This window comes from Schistocerca piceifrons, chromosome 7 (genome assembly GCF_021461385.2).
Source record: "Schistocerca piceifrons isolate TAMUIC-IGC-003096 chromosome 7, iqSchPice1.1, whole genome shotgun sequence".
Lineage (NCBI taxonomy): Eukaryota > Metazoa > Arthropoda > Insecta > Orthoptera > Acrididae > Schistocerca > Schistocerca piceifrons.
Window position 1 is genome coordinate 537,075,385 of NC_060144.1, and position 7,867 is coordinate 537,083,251.

The window sequence follows — 7,867 nt, forward strand, 5'->3', positions numbered from 1 at the left end:
CGTAAATTCCATAATAGTGCTGTAATCTTTCGATGAGACTTTAGTTATCGAACAATAATTGTAATTATTAAATTTTTTGTGGTGGGCTTGACAAGACATCCTGCGAAAGATTAAGAAATGCATTCCTTTAAAATTATCTGGAACTGATAGTGTACAACCCACTTTACGATGGAAATTTATTGGATCCAATGTCAAGAAATAGACCTGATCCCTTTGAGAATGCCCACACTGAATCTTACAACATTGACTATGAGGCAGTTGTAGCAATAATGTTTACCAAAGTACAAAGTGCCATTAAAACAAGTAGAGAGACTTACATATTCACTAAACGGAGTAAAAAAGAGATAGTGTCATGTGTCAGTGGGGGTACATGAAACTTTTAGCTCAGGACGGGACCACTTAGAGGAACAATAGGTCAAGCTTAAAAGACTAGTTATTCACTGGATAGACATAAACGTTGTACAGCAGTTCACAATGTGGTATGACCTCCATAGTACACAGTCACTGTTAGGAAACATCTAAAGAAAGACTACTGCATAATAGGTAAAAAACCAACCATAAGTCTAATGTAGCGAGATGCTGAACAAAACTCGATCGACTCTCTGGAGGGCAACGTGTGAACCCTTGACACTGCCGTAGCAGAATTATATCAAAAGTTCACTCAGAAAACCCGAAAAAATTGTGGTCCTATGTGCAGACTGTAAATGGCGTCGCAGTTTTTGTCCACACACTAATGGACAAATCACAGACTGAAACTGAGAGAAGCGAAGCAAAATCAGAAAAAAATTAACCCCGTTCCCTAATGTTCCTTTACAAAAGACAAACAAAGATCGTTGCCTCAACTTAATTTTCATACCATTGAAAATACGACTGGAATGGATATTACTGCCACTGGAGTTGAGAAACAGTTGAAATCGTTAAAACTGGAAGAAGCCCTTATCAGAATCTGTAGCGAATTACTCCCTCTTTTAACCATAATACACCGAAGATCTATCGAACCAAAAGCTGTGCTCTGTATATGGAAAAAAGCACAATTCACATTCGTCTGCAAGAAGAGTAGGAGAAGTGATACATAAAACTATTCCCTTTTTAGACAGGCGTCCATCTATGGTAGAACCTAACAACAAATTTTGAAATTAAATATAACGGTCTATCTCTAACGAAATGCCTCCAGGCTTATATTTGGAAAACATCTGTCATGTGAATCTCCATTTACGCTTTTCGTACTTGACATACAAGAACACGTAGAACAACGCAATCAGAAAGGCGCCGAGATTCCTGACTTCCGAAATACATTTGTCTCACAAGGAAGCCCTTGAGTGATAGGTCACAAAAGACCAGTGATGTTCATGGCTCCGAAGCACCACATATTGTCTACCAGGCAATCACAATATTGGCAGCTGATGGCATTTGAGGTATACAGTGCTGCAGTGCTGGTGGTGTCAGTACAAAGCAGAGGAGTTGCCACGATAAACAAAGCAAAAATTACATTATATCTACAGCAACAGTTGTCGAAGATGACATTTCATCAGAAAGGAACCCAAGAAATTTCGCTGAGTGAGAAAGAAGTGCTAGATGAAATATTAGCATTTTTACAAGACGAGTAGGTGGAATGTTGGTGCTCGAGTGCGCGGACAATGTAAGTGAGTAATACAATGACGATTATATGTGCTTAAGAAGTGAAAGTGATATTGAAGCAGGTGTCGAATTATGTAGTTCATCAAATTTGTCGCTCATGGAGACACAAATGGCATCTGATGTGAAACGTAATAATGGACAATCGTTGTCCGAGGAGTGGGTACTAAACATAATCACATACATGGAAGATCATCCGCAAGATAGTAAAGAAACAGTTATGAACAGATTTGGAATACGTCTGCAGCAATATGACCGTCTAGTGTACAAGAATATTTAAGGGGTATTGAAGGGAGAACTAGGCGCACTTGGTACAAAAACTGATGTTTGTGTGTTTCAAGGATGATCGATACAATTTACATTATGGACATGATACTGAGCTACCATTGATGCACTTCAAACTTCGCGAGACTCGTTGCCACAGTCATTTCAAGCGAATCAGTGATTGGGTGCATAACTTTAAACTGTGCTACAGAGTTGGAGGACACAATATAAAGAAATTTCAAACAAAGGATCAACGTGACGATGCACAGAAAATAACACGCTTATGCTGAAATTAACTGGGTTGTTTCTTGAACGTCACAGCAACGTGCAGTGGCTACTCTTTGATCTATTTGCGAACTGTGGAATAAATTCTGATGGGGAGGTGCACTACGATGTAATGTTGCAAGCGACCAATGGTGAAGCTAGAATTCCCAGTTCATACAAAACTTTTTCAAAGAAGGAAGGCACATAGGCGGCTTCTACATCCTTGTATTCCTCGTCTAGCCATTCCCGATTTGCCAGTTCGCTATTTTTTCGAAACTCTTTTCTAAACGTAAAATAAAAAAATTCTTATGCAGACTTGGATGTGAACTTGGCATATTTGGTGTTCAAACCTTGTATACAGATTATTTACGTGAATGTCTGATGTCGCAGATTCCCGCAATGACTTTATGTGCATGAACAATTTGAGTTAGGACTGGTTTCTTTAGGCACAATGTTGGACTTGGTTAAATACTATTCCTATAGTTTCCTATAGTTTCTTAATAATAACACTGAGGAATTTCAGGAGGTTGTTAGCTAAAGCTCGCATGGCTATTAGTTGCTGGTTATCCGAAGTCTGACAAACTGTGCAATACCAATTTGTTTATCGTTTTTCAAGGAGCTGCACATATGTTTTTGTTCGGATCAAAATAGTTTTTTGTCGTTTATTTTTCTGTATGCTTAAGAAGAGCTCTGCAAGAACGATTCTAGAGTAATCATGGAAACAAAATGGCACAGACAAGTAATTATGCCAGAAGGAACCAGTAGTTAGTGGAAAACTGATAGGAAAGTTCAACAACTCTTACCTCGGTGACCTTAACAGCAGAAAAAATGAGGGGAAGGAAGGTGTAACGAATTGCTATGGAGTGCTGAAATTACTTTCAGGTGTCTCTGGAAAGTTGCGTTACTAGTTAAGCTGCCGATTTCGTCCTATGTGATCGTCATTTTTAAGACATTACTTTCCACGCTGTTGTTGAAATCTTCACTCCGAAGACTGGTTTGATGAAGCTCTCCAAGCTAGGGTATCCTGTGCATAGTCTTCATTTATACATAGCTACATAACTACTGCAACCTGTTTCCATTTGTACCTGCTTCCTGTAGTTAAATCTGGATTCCATCTGCAGATGTAGTCCTCCCACCCGCCACCCCCCACTCGACTAACTTTACGTTCCGTGAGGAGACTGGGCAATCCTTTGTGCCTGGATAGGCCCTATCAACCGATCACTTACGTCGTTCAAGTTTGGCAATAAATTTATTTACCATCCAGTTCGATTCACTATCTCCTCATCAGTTATCTGATCTACAAAGCTGATTTCCAGCAGTCTCCTATACCACCACTGTTGTTGTTGTTGTTGTGGTTTTCAGTCCTGAGACTGGTTTGATGCAGCTCTCCATGCTACTCTATCCTGTGCAAGCTTCTTCATCTCCCAGTACCTACTGCAACCTACATCCTTCTGAATCTGCTTAGTGTATTGATCTCTTGGTCTCCTTCTACGATTTTTACCCTTCACGCTGCCCTCCAATGCTAAATTAGTGATCCCTTGATGCCTCAAAACATGTCCTACCAACCGGTCCCTTCTTCTAGTCAAGTTGTGCCACAAACTTCTCTTCTCCCCAATCCTATTCAATACCTCCTCATTAGTTACGTGATCTACCCACCTTATCTTCAGCATTCTTCTGTAGCACCACATTTCGAAAGCTTCTATTCTCTTCTTGTCCAAACTGGTTATCGTCCATGTTTCACTTCCATACATGGCTACACTCCATACAAATACTTTCAGAAACGACTTCCTGACACTTAAATCTATACTCGATGTTAACAAATTTCTCTTCTTCAGAAACGATTTCCTTGCCACTGCCAGTCTACATTTTATATCCTCTCTACTTCGACCATCATCAGTTATTTTACTCCCTAAATAGCAAAACTCCTTTATTACTTTAAGTGTCTAATATCCTAATCTAATCCCCTCAGCATCACCCGATCTAATTTAACTACATTCCAGTATCCTCGTTTTGCTTTTGTTGATGTTCATCTTATATCCTCCTTTCAAGACACTGTCAATTCCGTTCAACTGCTCTTCCAAGTCCTTTGCTGTCTGTGACAGAATTACAATGTCATCGGCGAACCTCAAAGTTTTTACTTCTCCTCCATGAATTTTAATACCTACTCCGAATTTTTCTTTTGTTTCCTTTACTGCTTGCTCAATATACAGATTGAATAACATCGGGGAGAGGCTACCACCCTGTCTCTCTCCTTTCCCAACCACTGCTTCCCTTTCATGCCCCTTGACTCTTATAACTGCCATCTGGTTTCTCTACAAATTGTAAATAGCCTTTCGCTCCCTGTATTTTACCCCTGCCACCTTCAGAATTTGAAAGAGAGTGATCCAGTTAACGTTGTCAAAAGCTTTCTCTAAGTCTACAAATGCTAGAAACGTAGGTTTGCCTTTTCTTAATCTTTCTTCTAAGATAAGTCGTAAGGTTAGTATTGCCTCACGTGTTCCAACCTTTCTACGGAATCCAAACTGATCTTCCCCGAGGTCCGCTTCTACCAGTTTTTCCATTCGTCTGTAAAGAATTGGCGTTAGTATTTTGCAGCTGTGACTTATTAAACTGATAGTTCGGTAATTTTCACATCTGTCAACACCTGCTTTCTTTGGGGTTGGAATTATTATATTCTTCTTGAAGTCTGTGCGTATTTCGCCTGTCTCATACATCTTGCTCACCAGATGGTAGAGTTTTGTCAGGACTGGCTCTCCCAAGGCCATCAGTAGTTCTAATGGAATGTTGTCTACTCCCGGGGCTTTGTTTCGTCTCAGGTCTTTCAGTGCTCTGTCAAACTCTTCACGCAGTATCTTATCTCCCATTTCATCTTCATCTACATCCTCTTCCATTTCCATAATATTGTCCTCAAGCACATCGCCCTTGTATAAACCCTCTATATGCTCCTTCCACCTTCCTGCCTTCCCTTCTTTGCTTAGAACTGGTTTGCCATCTTGGCTCTTGGAATTCATACAAGTGGTTCTCTTCTCTCCAAAGGTCTCTTTAATTTTCCTGTAGGCAGTATCTATCTTACCCCTAGTGAGACAAGCCTCTACATCCTTACATTTGTCCTCTAGCCATCCCTGCTTAGCCGTTTTGCACTTCCTGTCGATCTCATTTTTGAGACGTTTGTATTCCTCTTTGCCTGCTTCATTTACTGCATTTTTATATTTTCTCCTTTCATCAATTATATTCAATATTTCTTCTGTTACCCAAGGATTTCTATTAGCCCTCGTCTTTTTACCTACTTGATCCTCTGCTGCCTTCACTACTTCATCCCTCAGAGCTACCCATTCTTCTTCTACTGTATTTCTTTCCCCCATTCCTGTCAATTGTTCCCTTATGCTCTCCCTGAAACTCTGTACAACCTCTGGTTCTTTCAGTTTATCCAGGTACCATCTCCTTAAATTCCCGCCTTTTTGCAGTTTCTTCAGTTTCAATCTGCAGTTCATAACCAATAGATTGTGGTCAGAATCCACATCTGCCCCTGGAAATGTCTTACAATTTAAAACGTGGTTCCTAAATCTCTGTCTTACCATTATGTAATCTATCTGATACCTTTTAGTATCTCCAGGATTCTTCCAGGTATACAACCTTCTTTCATGATTCTTGAACCAAGTGTAAGCTATGATTAAGTGATTAGCTATGATTTAGTGAAGTTCGGTGGCAGGCGGAACAAGACTTTTGGTCAGGTGATTACAGGGTTATAAATACAAAATCAAATAGGGGTAATGCAGGAGTAGGTTTAATAATGAATAAAAAAATTGGAGTGCGGGTTAGCTACTACAAATAGCATAGTGAACGCATTATCGTGGCCAAGATATACACAAAGCCCATGCCTACTACAGTAGTACAAGTTTCTATGCCAACTAGCTCTGCAGATGATGAAGAAATTGGTGAAATGTATGACCACCACTGTTGTAAAGCTTCTAATCCTTTCCTGTCTGAACTGTTTACCATCCATGTGTCTCAGTAAATATTGCTGATTACTTATATTTTATTAGGTCATAGTTTTTAAAGTGCTTTTCGTGCTATAGACCGTATTCACGTAATATCCTCTCTCATTCGACCATCTTAAATGATTTTTCCGCCCCAATTCCAAACGCTACTTCATTTAGTGTCCAATTTATCCTACAGGATCACCCGACTACAAATCATTATTCTTGTTTTAATTTCGTGATGTTCACCCTCTATCTTCTCTTTAAGATAATATCCACTCAATTTGACTAGTGTTCCAAGTCCTTTATGTTCCTGAGTGAGTTACTACGTCATTGGGAAAATCTTTTTATTTTTCCTTGAACTTTAATTCCCTTTGGAAATATTTCATTCATATTCTTTACTGCTTGCTCAGTGTAAACACTGATTTGCATTTAGGACATATTAGGTCCTTGACCTACTCCCTTTTCAACTACTGGTTCCATTTCATATCATTTAGCTCTTGTAACTCTTATATGGTTTTTGTAAAAGTTGTAAGTAAACTCTTTTTCTAAAAGGAAACAGGCAAGTCTGCAAAATATTTGTTACTTAATGAAAGGCGTTTCACCCTTCTTTTCCATCATCAGATTATGTAACATTCTGCAAACAGACATTAATCAAAGATGCGCTGCTACATCTGAAGATGCTAGTGTGTTGAAGGACCAACCACATCTCTCATGATTTTTGAAGAGTGTTTGTTTGCAGGATACTACATAATTGTGTTATTAAGTAATCGCTTTTTTCCAACCAAGACTGTTTCCTTTTTGGAATAACTTGTAACGGTTGCTGAATCAGCCAGAAAATGAAGTGGAAAAGATGTAGCAAATAACCGTTCTCTTCCTACATTTCATCTTTGTTACCTGTAGAATTCAGAGTGTGATCTAATCGACACTGTCAAAAGCTATCTATAAATACAGAACTGCTATAACACAACTTTTAATTTCTTTAACGTGTCTTCTAAGAAACGTCATAGGGTCTGTAGTGCCTTGTACGTTTCTCCTTTTCTCCTGACTGCAGGTTTCTCCTAGATTACCCTTTCATCTGCAGAAACTCGTGTCAGTGGTTTGTAACCATGACTTATTAAACAGAGAGTTCGGTAATGTCAGCAGCCACTATCTTCCGAATTGAAATTAATTCGTTCTTTCTGAACTCTGAGGGTATTTCTCCTGTATTGTATGTCTTACACACCGAGTGAGATAGCTTTCACATTACTGTCTGTCACAATGATTTCAATAATTCTGAAGGAACAGCGTCTACTCCAGACGCCTTCTTTGGTCATAGATTTTTCAGTCCTCTGTCAAATTGTTCTCGCAGTAGCAAACCTCCCAGCTTATCTTGATCTACGTCGACTTTTATATACTCCTTCCATCTTCCAGCTTCTCTCTCTTCGCTTAGTGCTGGCTTACCATCTGAGGTCTTGAAATTCATACAGCTACTTCTTTTTCCTCCAAGAGCCTTTTTTATTTTGATGTAGGCCTCGTCCATGTTTCCCTTCTTACATATGCTATTCCTCCTTTAGCCATTCATGCTTTGACAGTTTGCATTTATCTGAAATTCATTTTTAGACATCCGAATTCACTTTTCCATGCTTCATTGTGCTACATTATTATGTTTCTCTCTTTCGTTACTTATCATCAGTATGTCATGAGCTATTGAAGGATTTCTTCTGGGATTTATATTGCTGTCTATT